Source organism: Felis catus, chromosome A1 (assembly GCF_018350175.1).
Source record: "Felis catus isolate Fca126 chromosome A1, F.catus_Fca126_mat1.0, whole genome shotgun sequence".
Taxonomy (NCBI): Eukaryota; Metazoa; Chordata; class Mammalia; order Carnivora; family Felidae; genus Felis; species Felis catus.
The window spans coordinates 18,407,917-18,424,348 of record NC_058368.1 but is presented as its reverse complement, the minus strand read 5'-3'; the positions used below and the strand labels follow the sequence as shown (position 1 = coordinate 18,424,348).

The window sequence follows — 16,432 nt, the reverse complement described above, 5'->3', positions numbered from 1 at the left end:
ATGTGTCCTTGGGAGGTTGTACTTCCTACTCCAGATGCACTTTTTGCATCACCATGATGACAAACGTCTGCTCCCTTGTTTTGGCCCCAGTTTCCCAACCCCTCCCTAAGTGGGGCTGACTTGTCACTCTGTCCTCTTCCCATAGACTCAGCCCATCCTGATCCTTAGCACCAAGCACTGACCTTTGTATATTAGAGATGAGAAACATCTCCTAATACAAAGGAACTGTGGTTGAATTCTCGATTCTACTTGATCTTTCTCCCATGAAGACTTTGGCCTGGTCCTCATAGACTCATGGATAGGCCCATAGCTAAGGGTCCTGCCTCTTTTACTGATATTTCTCCAAACATTTGAGTCCTTTTTTTGGAACTGAAGCTCAGTGACTGGGGACTTAACGCATGCTATAAAACTTCTGTGGTGCAGCTGCCTCTAAATTGATCCATTATTTGTTTAGAGGGGCTACTTTTTTCATTATTGCCTGAAAAAAAAATCCTGCTTCTAATTATTTACGGTTTCCAAAATTGCCTCTGTCTCCATGTGTCGACTCTGAGGTTTTCTCTCATTTACCACCGTGCGTACTCTGTGCTCTAAATTATTAGTGCTAAGCCCATGCCTTTGTGTGCTCCACACTGTGTCAACATTGGGGGAAATTCTCTTTCTCTCTCTCTTTCTTTCTTTTTCTTTCTTTCTTTCTTTCTTTCTTTCTTTCTTTCTTTCTTTCTTTCTTTCTTTCTTTCTTTCTTTCTTTCCTTCCTTCCTTCCTTCCTTCCTTCCTTCCTTCCTTCCTTCCTTCCTTCTTTCTTTCTTTCTTTCTTTCTTTCTTTCTTTCTTTCTTTCTCCCTTAAGTACCTACTATGTGCTAAGCACTGGAAATAGAGTGGTAAGCAAGACATAGTCGTTGACATCACAAAATTTAAGTTTTAGTGAAGGAAGACTGATGATACCCAAATAAGTCAATAGGAAAGCTATTTAAAGACTTAGACATGCCAAGAAAAAAAAAGATTGATGTGTTAGAATCTGATGGGGGGTAGATGCAGTGGTCGTGGGATGACCTCTCAGGGGATGTGTCACTTGAAATAGAAAGCAGGGGCACCTGGGTGTCTCCGTCGGTTAAGCGTGTGACTCCGGATTTCGGCTCAGGTCAGGATCTCACAGTTCGTGGGACGGAGCCCTGTGCGGGGCTCTGCGCCGACAGCGTGGAGCCTGCTTGGGATCCTCTCTCTCCCTCTGTCTCTGCCCTTCCCCAGCTCGCGTGCTCTCTCTCTCTCAAAGTAAATGAATGAATGAATTTTAAAAATTAAAAGAGAAATTAAGTGATGAAAGTAGCTGAGGGAAGCACATTCCCAAACAGCAAGAGTGGAGGCCATGTGGCAGGGAAAAAGTTGGAGGCTTGCAAGAGGCAGTGAGGCATGCCGTGAAACAGGATAGTAGACAAGAGCCCAACCTTAGGGAACAAGGCAAGGGTTTTGCATTTTTTCAAAGACACATGTTGAACCATGTTATGGAGGATCTGTTATTTAGCCCGGATTCATAAAAAGTGATTGCAATGGAAGGTCCAAAGACTGTACTGTGAGAACGGAGGCTTCGATGAGGGTAAGAGCCACATTCAGAGGCAGAAGCTCCCCATGCTTTTTGCAGTGTTCAGTGGGCTGCAGGGAGATAGCCAATTTCCATCTTAAATGTCCATCATCAAGTCAAACCCGCGAAACCACGCGGAGGATAGAAATGGCTCCCAACCCCTTGGCCTGGTAGCATCGTAGTCTTTCCTGGGAAGGGGTGTGTGTGCGTGTGTGTGTGTGCGCGTGCACACATGTGGATGTGCAGGGAGGAGCGTGGAACGTATGCCAGGCTGAACGCCTCATTTTATTTTCATTCTAAAGTTTGCATAACACGTTGGGTTGGGTACTTTTGAGATCTCGGCTCTGGCTAAGAAATTAGTGAAACTGCAAACAGGGAAAAGGTAACAACAGGTCACCAAGACAAAACGCTTCCGGGACAAAGGTTTTCAATATCTTCTGCACGTCTCTGCTGTGGCTTGCATAAACTGTAGCTGTTTCGTTCAGATTTTATCTTAGAAATGGTTTTTCTGTCTATCAAGAAGTTATGATTGACAACACTCGCATGGATTTGTTTTGTATCGAAAGTTCATCCACTGGCGAGAGCACTCACTCCGATAAATTTGTGCCTCCACATCCACCTAAGTTATGTGAACTATGAGGGAAAGCTTGTCTCGCATCTTAGTTGAACTGGACCGTTTTCTGAGCCCATCGGATGGCTTAGTTATTGCAACATTATTATATGTAAATATTTACCTACTACGAATCAAAATTGTCTTAGCACGATAGATTCTGAGGCCAAGACAGCAGCTGCCCTCCATCCCCGCTAGCTTAAAATATTTAAGTCGCCTCGTATCTTTATCAATTAACTTCTTACATTTTACAAACACTAGAGTGCTCATGAAGAACTATTACTATGGAAAAAAAGTGGGGGGAAATTCAGCCCACTTGAAAGGTAAAAGAAAAGGTAAGAGGACAGGGGTACAGGAGTCATAGGAAAGTCAGAAGAGTGCTCCGCCAGGACAGCCTCCTCTGGTGTCCACATCCCTGTCTTCCTGCCTGTGTTTGACAGTTGTCACAATGTCAACAAGTCTGACATGTGTACAACATAGACTCACCTCATACGTATATATACACAGAGGCGTACGTATACATATGTGGACATGTGTATGGAACTGTTTATTACAAATGCATTTCACAAACATTCACTCAGTGAGGTAACTGACAGACGTTTGAACTCTACAAAGTTAAACACTACTGCAGGCAGTAGGAATACAGCGGTGAACAAAACAGATAGAACCTCTGCCCTTGGAGAGTGTCCACCAATTTTAAGAATTCTGGGGTATTCTGTCAGATGCTGATACCATGGTTTGCTTAACCATTGTCCTGTTTTGGGACTTTCCAGTTGTTTCTCATGATTATAGAAGGTCCCCGACCTATGATGGTTCTGGCTTACGATTTTTTTGACTTTATGATGGTGAGAAAGAGATACCCATTCAGTAGAAACTGAATCTTTGAATCTTGCATTTTGATGTTTTCCTGGGCTAGCAATATGCAGTGGGACCCTCCCATGTGACTCTGGGTAGCGGCCGCAGCCCCCAGACGGCCACATGATCACAAGGGTGAACAGCCGATAGGCTGACAACCACTCTGTATCCATATGGCCGTTCTGTTTTCATACTTTGAGTATAATAGTCAATCGATTGCATGTGATATTCAACACTTTATTATGTAAAATGGGCTTTGTGTTAAGTGAATTTGCCCAACTATAGCTAATGTAAGTGTTCTGAGCACGTTTAAGGTCAGTGAGGCTAAACTGTGATGTTTGGTGTTAGATGGGTGTTAGATGCATTTTTGACTCGTGATAGGCGTAACTCCGTTGTCAATCCAGGAGGATCTGTATTAAAAAATGCTACACTAAATGTCCTTGTACATTTTTGTCCTTGTGTGTGAGCATGTATCTGTAGGACAGATTTTTTTATTTAAGGCTTTTCCAAAAAGTTATTCCCCTAGTTAAAAGCTTTGAAATGAGTTTCATTTTGAATTTTGTATTTTGATTAATGCCATTTTGCCAAATCCAGAAAATAATTTTAATAAAAGGTTAGGGGGAAACTCCTCTGGGGTTCTTTTTCTATTTCCCTGCCTTTTGCCTTATGCCAAATTTTTTTTTTAATGATTTCCTTGCCAGTAACTGCTTTTGGCATAGCCAGAAGCTGAACATCATGGGGTTGGTGGGGAGGGTGGGGGGAGACGGAAAGGAGCATTTGGCTCCAAATTGCATAATTTGGCAAGTTTTCCTACTACGGTAGTCATGTTTTTGCAAGATTCAGTGAACTTTCTGAAGGCTGACTCTCCAGAAAAACCATGACAGCATGGCTGCCTCTCTCCCTCTTGACTCATCCCTCTCTCCCTTGTCGTTCAGGGCTCTGTGGAGGCTGTTGAGTTTCTTGGGCTGTTCTCTTGCCCAGTGGAATAGGCCTTACTTCTTCTTTATTCCATTTTGCATTTGAACTCTTTCTAGTAGTTACCTCAGATATGATAACAGAAGGCCAGTGAGGGTTTTCCTTGCCAAACTCCACGGTGTATGTGTGTAGGTAGAGACCATGAAGATGTGCTTCCAAGGATGACTGATGAAATGGCATTCCCTCTTTGTCTGATGCCATAATAGTAATCGACAATGGCAAATACCCTTTTTTTTCTGAGTATAGGTGACACACAATGTTACATTAGTTCCAAGTGTACACATAGTGATTTGACAAGTGTATACATTATGCTGTGCTCATCACAAGTGTAGCTCCCACCTGTCACCGTACGTCACTTTTATAGTATCAATGACTATATTCCTTAACGGTAGCGAATAGTCTTGATTACTTTCTCAGTGCTAGGCACTGTGCTAAGCCCTCATCTTATTTGTTTCATTCCCTTAATAACCCTACAAGGTAGGAACCATCCTCCCCATTTTCCATGTGGGAGAATAAGAAATGAGCAAGTAACTGCTCAAAGTGCACCCAACTAAAAGTTGGAAGATCTGGAATTTGAAGCCAGGTCTTTTGGATTCTGGAGTCCCGCAGTCCTGACCTCCATGCATCCTGCCTCATTTCCTGTCTAGGCTGTGTCTGAGGGTATCTCGTGTTGAAGGAGCTTTTCTCTACTCGTCCTCTGGCAGGCATCAAAGCCACAGCCGTAGGCCAGTGCTGAGCTGCTGAGAAACACGATAAAGGTGTTTATGATGCTGCTGCAGATGACTATGACCTCATCTTCCAAGACAGACCTACTATGTGGGAGAGAGGAGGCAGAGTTAGACTCAGAGACCTGAGTTACAATGTTAGCTCTATCACTTATCAAGCACTGTGACTTTTCTTGGCTTCTTAACTTGGAAAATAGTGACCATCCCTCCCTTCTAAGTTGCAGTGAGGACGAGACAGTATGTGTACAAGCACCCACTAAAGGATACTTTTATTGTTGTTTGTTATTATCGCCCCAAGTGAGGCAAAGACATGAGAAGAAAGAACATAAGTCTGAGTTCCTGACTGAGGAGAGGCAAAAGTTTCCGGGGACTGCAACATGGATGAACCTTGAAAACATTACACTAAGTGAAAGAAGGCAATCACAAAGATCACATACTGGATGATAACATTCATATGGAGTATCTGGAACAGGCAAATCTATACAGACAGAAAGTGGTTCATTGGTTGCCCAGGGCTGGGAGGCCTAGGGGGACTGGAGTGTGACCACTAATGGGTATGGAGTTTCTTTTTGCGGTGATACGCATATTCCAGTGTTGATTCTGGTGAGGGTTTTGTAACTCTGTGAACATACTAAAAACCATCGAGTTGCATACTTCGAGTGGGTGAATTGTAAAGTATTGGAATTACATCTCAATAAAGATTATCTGTTAAAAATAAGTTTCTGATGTCTGCTCGCTTAAAAGAAATTGAGAAATACTCAGTCTATCACGTTTATATTGAATGCATTTCTCAAAACCAGCACTGCCTCTTTCTTAGCCAGGGCATTTAGACAAAAGTATCAAAATATCAGTACAGAGTAAAACACAAAAAAAGCTAAAGGCAAAACAAAGTCAGGAAGAGAAGCTAGACGGAAAAAAGTAGAAAGCTGGAAAGGAGACTGCCTATAAGTCTACACTGAACCTGACTCATGCTCCACGGGGCAGGCATTTTGAGCTGTTTGTTATACAATGATGGATCTGCAGTGATTCACCCACACACTCTTGTGGGGAATCCATGTGACAAAATGGCCTCCGTGAAAAAGCAACTTGACCTGGCCCCACAGGCCACACAGATGTGCGTGTGGCAAGATGCCAAGGTAAGATGAGGACAGTTTGGTGCTTGTAAAATCAAACCATGGTGTCTGAATCTCAATTAACTGACCTATCCATCCAGATCCAGCTGTAGGTGTTTGGTCCACGGCAGGTGTGATACCTGCCAAAATATGAGAAGATGCAGAAGTAGAGAAGTAACTTGGCCATAAATGTCTTGTCTCTTGTCTCTGAAAAAAAATACCTATAAAAGTGCCTGGCTCATGTTTAGACCTTAATGGATGTTTGCAGAAAGGATTGTTATTGGAACGAACCCAGCCATAAAAGATGTTGTCTCCCTCCCTGACTCTTAGGTAGTGAATTCAGGGAAAAAAAAAGAGATGAACCACTTTTTGACATAATAATTTTTATTTTTGGTTGTACCTTCCAGTTTTTAGAGCACCCCTACCTACGTCAATAGCTCATCTGATTTTGAACAGCACTCTAGAGGTATAGAATGCTAGATGGCATTTAGAGATGCCTGTCCTGTTCAAGGTCATATGGCCAGGGTCAAGACCCAAGTTCAGTGTCTTCCCAGGTCATGTGAGTTGAAATTACCTGGCCTAGTCGATTTAATTTTTCAATGTTTCAAGGGATTATATCGAAGCTACCCGGCATCACAGAGTGTGCTGTTGGTAAAAACATCACATATGGCAACGATGGGTGTTGACCAACCAAGTACCACTTCGTGAGGCCAAAATGAAGGAGTGAGCTATGACTAAGAGCACAGAATCCAGTGCCTGTGGGGGAAGGGGCTTAACAAGGTGGTTAAGAGCGTAGGTCCAGAACCACATTCTGTGGTTTTGTCATCTGTTAAATTGGGGCAGTGTCACCATGATATAAGATTGTTGCCAGGGTTGAGCGTGCTACTGTGTGCTGAATATTTAGCAGAGTGCTTAGCACAGAGTTAGCGCTCATTAAAAGCTATGTTTTAAACACTCATTTCTTTTTTCTATTTCTTTTTCTTCCATCCTCTCATTGCCATCCTCTTCACTGTCATTTGCTCAGGAAAGTACAGGGCTGTCTCATAACAACTGAGAATTTGGATGTCTCGTGAGGAGGCACAGACATACGGATGGGATTCAGCATATGGCTGTGGTCTGCCCTCTCCACAGGCTGGACAAGGTTGGAATTCAGAGGTCCACACAGGGCAGCAAGCACAGGCAGGGATGTGGTGAAGGTGGGGGTCCGGTGGGGAAGGCTGCGGCAATAGGCACCTGTCTGGTTTCAACGCTGCAGTCGAAGCAGCCAGGCACAGGACTTGCACCGAGAGGCCGGGGCATCGGTTCAGAATCGGATGGGTGAGTGGGCCGTCCAACCTCCCACCACACACTGCGGGTGCCCCGGCTCAGGGCCTTTACCCCCAACCCCTGGGCAGACTCGGGCTAGCAGACAGGTGCTTTCCCTCCAGACGACGCGCTGGCCTTCAGAAGCTGGAGCTTGTAGCAGAGGCTTCTAAAGGGAATCCCATTAGCTTTCAAATGCCCAACTTTATTCTTTTTTTTTCCATATATGAAATGTATTTGGTTTCCATACAACACCCAGTGCTCATCCGTGCCCTCCTCAATACCCATCACCCACCCTCCCCTCCCTCCCACCCCCCATCAACCCTCAGTTTGTCCTGAGTTTTTAAGAGTCTCTTATGCTTTGGCTCTCTCCCACTCCAACTTTATTCTTGATGTTCCTAAGACATGAGGGGCAAATGTAAACTAGTAAGAGGGGCGAGTTAAAAATCACGTGATGTCTCAACCACTGCAGGATTCCCCAACCCATTAATCAACTCTGTCAATCGCCAGAGACTCATTTGACCCCAAGAACCAATCACCGCAGGTGCACGCGACCTTCTCTGCACGGCCCAACATCCAGTCTCCCGTCTTCTACTAAATCTTTTGGTGTGCACCTGTGCGACAAGGTAAAGGACATCGTCTGCAGTTTGTCCAGTTTAAACCAGTACCTGCGGGAAGTGAGTGTTGATTTCAAATCTGGGCCTTGCAGGAAATGTTAATGATGTGCTACGGGGAGAGTGGGAAATACCACTGGCTAGATGAAGAGTGCAGAAAATGCCGCTCAGTGGAATGGGCTACGGTATCAGGATTTAAGAGACTTGAATTCCAGACTTTGCTCTACTGCTGACTGTCCTATAACCTGGGTTGGCCCCGGTGTTGTTGACTGTTAAATATGGTTAACGCTTGAGCTCTGTCTTTGACTGTCACAATGATCTGATAATATGGGGAGAAGAATTTTGGAAACTAAAAACTGCTTAATTTTTTCATTCAGAAGTATTTGATAGCAGCATATTTGATACTAACTCTATGTAGCAGGTCTGGAAGGGGCAACAGACCCGGGGTCTCTGTTGCTTACAGGATGAGGTTAAGCCTCAACTGCTATGAGAGAAGGAAGCAGAGTGGGGAGGACGGGGTGGAGGAGCAGGGCCCGGAGCCTGGGAGGGAAACTGACAAGGCAGTTCCCTCAGGTTCAGCGGGCAAAGATTATGCCCATGGAACCAGACTTCAGGGATCAGGAACCACAGCCGGGAACCTGGAAAACAGAGGCGCCGAGGTTCAGAAAGGGGGCTGCCGAAGCCCTGGTCAGGAACCCCAGCAGGCCCGGGGTGCAGGCAGCCCAAGGGAAGAACAGGCCTTTTCAGCGTCACCCCCTCTTACCAGACCAGCTGACCGAAGAGACACAGAAGCGAGCTCTAAGTAAGTGCAAAACAAAGCAGTGGGGCTCCCCACTTGAGTGTCATCGGGATCACCTGGGGCGCTTCTGAAGCCACAGCTCTCTGGGCCCCACTCTCAAGTTTCTGATTCAGTAAGTTCGGGGTGGGGCTCTCGCCCAGGGCATTTGCATGTCTAACAAGTTCCCAGGTGCGGCTCGTCTGCTGGTCTGAGGGGGACACTTAGCCAACCGAGCACCCTGGGGCGGACGCTCTGAATTCCTGGCCCGTGAAAGAAATGGTAGGCAGAGGAAGCATGTCCGAGTGTCCCGGCATCCCCCTCACGCGAAGCAGGTGCTCTGACTTGGTGCTGCCACAGGCTCAGACCGCCCACCCCCACCCCCACCCCCACCCGCACCCCCACTCCCACCCAGTGGTGATACCAGGCTAGGAGCCCTGGTGTGGGCGGTGCTGGGACTGCCTTCTTCTCTTTGTAATCATGGACAGAGGCCGGCCCGGGGCGTCTGGGGCCCTCTCTGCTTTACCTCCACGACTTGAGGATGCTCGGGACAAGTTAGAACTACCATCTATGGACACAGACGGTTTGGGGGCATTTTTCTCTCCTGGAATATTTGCGAGTAGGAAAACACCTTCTGTATCATGCTGAATCGCTTCCCTCGTCTTTGTCTGCCTTTCTTCAAGGTTTGCAAGTGGTTGTGATTAGCCGGTTACGTTTTTCTCACGTTCTGTGAGGCTTCTGCACTGGTTGTGCACCGCAAACCGGAAGAAGTCGGGTGGCCGCTTGAGTCTGCATCCCTTGCACGGTCTTGGCAATACGACTGGTAATGCAGGGGCGTTCTTCTTCCCCCTCCCCTCCCTTCTACTCCCCGTCCATTGAGACATACAGGTGCTCTTTGCCCTTCATTCACAATTGTCTCAGTGCTCCGGTGGTGGGGAGAGAAAGACTAAGTAGAGTATAAGAAGCAAATTGTTACTCAAGCATAGAGGATGGAGTGTGTTGGCCATGGCTGGGTCAGGGAAGATTCTCTCAACTGGCGTTTCCTAACTCCGGCTGTGTGATAGAATCACTGGGAGTTTTTTGTAACTAATACTGATCTGGGATGGGACCCTTGGCACTGGAAAATTTGAATCTCCTCAGGGCATTGTAATGTGTAGTCAAGCCTGAGATTTGCTGTTATAAACCAATGTTTCTTAACAACACCTGGGTGCTAAGCACAGCTGCATTTTGGTGTGACTTCCTTTTCATAACCACAAGCCATGCTAAGGAGGGTTGGAGGCTGCCACCTATGGGGTAGAAGTCCGCTCCACAACCCTAAGTTTAGACAGGTAACAATAGGAAGTAGGTTACCTCAGGGCCAGGTGGGCAAGATTTAAAAAAAATGCAATTTCTGAGGGCAGCAAACAATCCCCAGCTGAGGATGACAGAGGCCGGAACCAATTCAGGAGTATGAGCCAAGGATTTCGGTGCCGAGAGAGCAAACTACCGGGGTCAGATCATCCCAGGCCCCTGGAGCCAGCACAGGGATAAAGCTTCATTCCAGGACCAACTGCGGCTCAAGGCAGGAACTCCATGTCCTGGGCCAGCACTGGGTGAGTGGGACTGTGTTCACCCAGGGTTTTCCCACCCGGGACATGAGAAAGAGGAAGGTAGCAGGGTCTCAAAAAGTAAAACATGGAGAGGAAATTGCCTGGCTTCCATAATGCTCAGCAACCAGTTGCATTGTTTTTGTTTTTGTCTGCACCAAACTGACCTGATGTTTCTGACGTTGTGCAGATCCCCGGGATAATGAGAATCCAGACAAAATAGTCTCTCAGAGCAGCGCTCTTTAAATAGTGCAAATGAATTCCCAGGGGATCTTGTGAACTTGGAGATCCTAATTCATTTGGTGTGCGGGGCGGGGGGAATGGGAGAGTGGGAACTGGAGGGGCCCGAGAGTCTGCATTCCTCACGGTCCACCATGCGATGCTCATCTGAGGGCCACTTTTCAGTAGCAAGGACTTAGAGACAAGGGGGTGTCTACCTTAAATGCACCGGAGGACAACACCCCGCGGAGACCCGCGGAGTCACTATTGATGAGGAGGTTGACACCTGCTTTCCCTCTTTTCTCAGGTTAAGGGAGTCTCTGGTTTTTGCCGAAGGGTCCCATTCCTTGAGAAAAATGGCTCTCTGAAGACCTGAGTGCAAGGACAGCATAAACAATGTCTGTCTCACATCACACACTGTCCTCCTCCTCACCCTGTCCCATAGGAAAGACTGATGTTCCACAGAGTGAACCAGGCTTGAGCTGAACTAGTGAGGCAAGAACCACAAATAAGTAACCTGTTACCTGGGAACAGAGCAGCAATTCTTTCATAAATGAATGTCAACGAGGTATAATTTTCTGCTGTAGCAGAATTTCTACACCTGACAGTATTCTTAATATACTTTAATTAAGAGGTTAATCTATTGTAGAAATTGCTTTTCTCTGAAGCCACCTGAAATCAATTTAAACTCAATTACAAGTGGTTAGCTATTGTTTATGTGGTTAAAGATTAGAGAATACATTTTTGCTTGTCAGGAGCCATCCGAGCAAATTTTGAATGTCATGATCAGAGGAGAGTCTGAATAGTTGAGTGCTCTTTAATGGGCATAGAGAAACCATTAGAAAATATAATCAGTCATATTTGATGACTGGACCTTGGGACTCAGCTAGAAAAGGGTCTAATCATTTCTGTCCCTTAAGTGCCATGAGGATTGCTCTGCTGAAATTAATTGATCATTACGTGCTTTCTGAGAGCCTAATATACCCTATTTGATGGAATATAAATTGCAAAAATAATCTGTAAATTATATAACAAGCTTCAGAATACATTTGCCCTCTGTCTCTTTCGCACAGATTAAATCTGACAGCTAGTTTCAAAATGATCAAAATTGCTTAACTCCTCCAATAGTTTGGAATGCTTGAGTTTTACAAAGGAAAAAAAAAATCTATTGCCTGCCGTTTGCCCAGTATATAAATTTGAATTACAATCCATTTTCCATCAGCAAAACGTAGAGATAAAAAGAGGTCTGAAAAGGTTTTTGGGGGGCTTGAATGCATTATTTTATTCAATTGCTTAGTAAGGTACTTAGCTGCTATTAAAAATTTGGATGCATGTCAGAGAGAAAGTAGCTGTTTTGAATCCTATCCACTTCCACACTAAGTATATGAAAGACTTACATGCCTCTAATAGGGCAGCCAGCTTGCTAATGTGATATCCCATAGTCTGGTTGAACGACACACAATGACAGCACCCTCCACTGATTATCGGCGGGTTAAAGGTTTCTTGTCAGCCTTTCAGGTGTCAGAATGATGAATCCAATTACCTCCTCTGTTTGTGTGGATTCTTCTGGGATCAAGACATTCTGCCATGATAGCATACACATTCCATGACATTTTGGTTAAAGTTGCAGCAAAGTCTTTTCTCTAGAACTCTTCCCCTCCAGAGAATTATTTTCAAATTTTTCCTTTGGGTTGACACTTCTCGTATTTGAAATAAACCTTCCAGGATTTTCTTCCATAAATGTTGAATGGTTAACTATTGAGTAGAGGACCATCTGTTCCTGCCTAATTGGTGTAATGAGGGAAGACCACATTTTTGGAGCCTGGAAAGAAAAAAAAAAAAAACCCAAACGTGCGATGAAGCGGGTTTCAGAGTAGTGTTTAGCAGAAGAGGCTGGGGCAGCTCCCTAAATGCCAGGACAGTGGGATGTTTTCTGGGAACTGGGTCTTTGAAAGCTAGTTATCTCTTGGGAGTTGAGTGAGGGGTGAAGTCAGCTATGGGGACCACGTTTATATTACGTTAGGATTCTAGGTTGGACTCCAGAGGTTCAAATCCTGGCTCTGTCACTTGCTAATTGTGAGAGCCTTCGGGGAAGACCTCTTAGCTTCTTAAAGCCTCAGTTTCCCCCAACTGTCAAATGAGGCTAGTAATGAAGATTTAGTGCGGGAGTGTGTATAAAGTGCTCGGTGGAATGTCAGGCATGCTCACTTCCTAAGCTTTTCATCATAGTCAAAGCAGAGCATAAAATGACTTGGTGTCTCTCTTTTCTAAGCCCTAAATAGGGGTCCATGATTTGAGAAAGACTTTTTTTCCTTGGCTGGTGAAATTTTGGTATGAAGTCTTTCAGAGATACCAAAACGAAGCTGCGTTTGATTTTTCATTTCACAACTACCTTGATGACAACTCCTCTTGGAGTGAGGGTGGAGGGAAGGGATCGGAAGGATAAGCTGTGCGTCGGGAAGGGGGGGCGTCTCTGCGTGGTAGTCTCACTTCCTCCATAAAGCAGCTGTGGGAGCTTGAGAGCAAGAAGTCCCTCCTCCTCTGTGCTCAGTTTGTGCCAAATGACAGGGTTGAACAGATAGATGACCGTTAAGGTGGCTTAGAGCACTGAGATTCCATGATCGTGTATTGCTCGCCGTCTCTGTGAGAACGTTCCCTGCTCCACACCCAGGCCACAGGCAAAAGGTGGGCACAGACGGGGCAGCACGGTAGTATGGTGACTGGGGCTTTCACCCTCATGCTGCTTGACCTCTCTGTTCATGACCCCCATGGTCCCACTTGGGTGGCCCCATTCACTAAGGCTCGGTTTTAACAGCCTTTAAAAATCATGTCTCCCCTTTGAGAGACCCAGAACAAAAATCCTGTACTTCCTGGGTTCGTTCCACCCTGGGAGACGCTAAGCAGCCCCCATCGTATCCCCTGACACCCCTTCCCTGCTTTGTGATTTGAAGACTATCTTCTCTTCCCACCTCGTCCTGCGCTTCCCCAAACATCCACCCTCAGCAGAGGCATTAAAAGGGCACCGTGAGGGCCAGATTCAGCCCACAGATGATGTCACTTGCCCTGCCCCCCACCCCAAAAAGGTTTTCCACAATTGGTATTAATTCCCAGCATATAAAAATCAGAAGATTTCACATAAAACCCAGATTTCCAGCTTCTTTTGAAAAAAACAACAAAGAGGAAAATATGAGCAGAATGTCCCCCTAGGAGGATGACCTCATTCTTATACCAGAGGGTGAATAGTCTGGTCAGGAAGTGAAAAGGGCGACACCCTGATTCTGTACTCTGGAGAGTCTCAGGAGCAAGGTGAGAGATGTCCCCTCGAGCCTCTTCGAACCGGCCGAGGACCATCAAGTTAATGAGTCACCGGGAGACCCTTGGTGCAAAGAAGCCTCAAGGAAGAGACTCATTCCTGCCCCCTGGCTTGCTTCACTCCCAGCTGCCTGCCAGGTGCTCGAAGGCATTAGTCTGTGCTCCTCCCACGGGCTCATACCTTTTAAGAGTTTCAGTTCTGTGAGATTCAATCCTTGTGAACATGCAAATCCCTCAAACAGGAATTGCACTTTGAGATTTAAATAAATTATACGTCGTCACCGATTGTATGTTTTGCTGGGAACTGAGACGAGAGGGCCTGGGGGCATAGAGGTTCTAGGCTGGGCCAGAGGGTTAAACCAAGAAGCTGGGAGAGGTGAGAGAGGGGGTGGGGCTGGACAAAGGACGGATGGCTCACAAATCTCCCTGGACCAGAAGTTCTGAAAGTGAGCACGGGGTAGGGTGAGATAGGGAGTGCCATGGCCCTCACTCAGTGGGGTGATCATCTTGCTTCCACACATTGTCTTGGGAGGATTGGTGCTCCCAGCCATCTGCGTCCGTAGGAGGACAAAAAGTCCTCAGGGGCAACAGAACGGTGAACAGGAGGTCTGGAGCAACCTCAGTGCAACGAATTTTAGGACCGGAACACATGTAAATAGCATGCTGCCTGTGGACCTAATTTTCCTTGGACGCTAAATTGCCTTCCACCTCTGAATTTCTGTAATTCTGGTTTCTTTTGCCATCCCACGACAACGGTGACTTTGGGCCACACGTGAGGGGTCAACACTAGTGTAAACCTGCATTTGACTTCACATGATACTCCACGGTTTGTTTGTCTGTCAGGTCACAGGTGAGTCCTGTTGAAAGCAATCCTGCAGAAATTGTACTCTAGAGAAGGTTCGTATTAGAACCACAGCATCACTAAATCAAAACTAGTGAGGACAATACCACCAGTGGCTAACGTCAACCCATGAGATTGGGTTCAATGTGCCGGTCAATGACTGACCTCAGAGAGAGTCAAAGGCCATGAAATCAATATCTACATAGTAACTTCAGTACGATACTCAGCATCACCTTGAATGGAGTCATTCATTTGCGAACCCAGTTACTGAACCGAATGCAAGAACAGATGCCCTCAGAGTACACGTGCAGACAAAAGGAAATTCCGACTGAGGAGATAATCTCCATTGATTTAGTCGTACAATGAAAGGTTTCACTCCTGTGCAAAATACTTTAACAGGCAAAGGCTTTCTGCTTTGTACTCTAAAAGCTCTAACTCCATTTCCCTAGAAATTGCAAGCATACTGTCACATTAAATTCAGCTGAATTGTCTGACATGGAATTTGGGGGTTGAATCATTTTGTCTAAAAAGGAAAAAAAGTAGATCATTTGCTTTTTCTCTCCATAATTCTTTTGTTCAGTCACTGGGTACTTCAGCCCAATCCTACTGACGGACTGAAATATGGCTTATGCTGCATGCAGACGTGATATGAGATTTGGGTTGTCCACTAAAGCTGTCAGAATATTTTTAGAAACATAGTTAAAAACACATTTCTGTCATCCGTACGCAACTATCATTATCCGTATTTCTCCTCTAACCTTTTGTATGTCCATTGATATGTTGTAATAAAAGTTAACACGCATTTTTTCTTTTGTTCTTTCAACGCTCTAAACTTGCTCCATAGGCTTTATTTTGAATGACTGGATAATAATCCATCAAATGAGTCCACCATTGTGGTAGATTACAAAACTGCCTCTTCATCTCTCCCTGCTTCTGCGTCCTTTGCAACGTGATTTTTGTAGCTCCTTCCATCGAGGTGAAGTTTATTTTCCACTCGTGGAATATGGGCTGGTCTTATGACTTGCTCTGGCCGACAGGATGTAGCAGAAGCGACAGTGTGCAGATTCCAAGCTTGTGCCTTAAGATTTTTGTACTTCCGCTTTCCTTCTTGGGACCCTGCTGTAGACTATCAACGTGAGAACAGTCCCAAGCTAGCCTACTAGAGATGGCAAAACCACGTGGAGGGGTACCAGTCATCCCAGCTGTCAGAGCTAAGCGCTTCCTGTGCCAGTCGGCTTCCGGTTGACCTATCAGCTGACCAGTTTCATGAAGCAGCCTAGCTGAGATCAGAAGAAACCTTCTCCTGATCTGTAGTTCAGTGTGAAAGAGCAAAGGCGTATTGTTTTAAGCCAAAGAGTTTTGGAGTGGCTTACTGTGCAGCGATAGCTGACTGAGACAGCCATAATTCTCTATTTCCATTTTGTTGTTTGGGTATTTCCAAATTTTCTTAATTGTCAAAGATGCTGGGATGAACATTTCCGTGCAAGTGGAGAATGTGTCTCTCTGAGGATTTTCATTTCGTTTAAGGAAACCGCCAATTAGATTTTATCTCCTTTAACACTTACCAAAATACTGTATTATTGAAATTCTGGGGTTGTCTATAAAATTATCATTGTCAAGCAAAATCAAAGCTTTTACATTGCATAATTGCTTTATATTTCCATATGTGGTGCAATAACATGCATTTTCCTTATGGAAACATATGGCACATGTTCTATCCAATCTTAAACCAGGAAAGTCACAAAAAACCTCAGAAGCTCATAAAAACTCTGTTTCAGCTGTGTGAACCCTGAGCATATTGACTTCTCTCAGATGGTTCTAAATAATGACAAATATATATGTGTATATAAAGCCAACCCATCTTTTCTCCTCCAGAGAAACCATGATTACCCTCAAAATTTGGCAGCCTCTTGAAAATGCCAAACCTC

The 16,432-nt window shown here is 45.3% G+C and overlaps 3 long non-coding RNA genes across 5 annotated transcripts in view; 2 read left to right on the top strand and 1 right to left on the bottom strand.

The window, feature by feature from the left end:
- Nucleotides 1-16,432, top strand: part of LOC109497596 — a 379,881-nt gene that overhangs the window by 297,207 nt on the left and 66,242 nt on the right. The gene's annotated exons all lie outside the window — the stretch shown is intronic.
- LOC109497598 lies at nucleotides 7,524-8,924 on the bottom strand. 3 transcript variants are annotated; one of them, XR_006594211.1, is made up of 2 exons: nucleotides 8,181-8,924; nucleotides 7,524-7,825 (listed from the first exon to the last, which is right to left on the bottom strand). It is a non-coding gene; the product is annotated as an uncharacterized LOC109497598 (long non-coding RNA). The 3 variants fall into 3 exon arrangements; XR_002740902.2 differs by having other exon boundaries at nucleotides 7,524-8,409; nucleotides 8,535-8,924; XR_002153899.3 differs by having other exon boundaries at nucleotides 8,535-8,924.
- Nucleotides 8,955-15,306, top strand: LOC123383877. The gene is made up of 2 exons (XR_006594212.1): nucleotides 8,955-10,138; nucleotides 10,659-15,306. It is a non-coding gene; the product is annotated as an uncharacterized LOC123383877 (long non-coding RNA).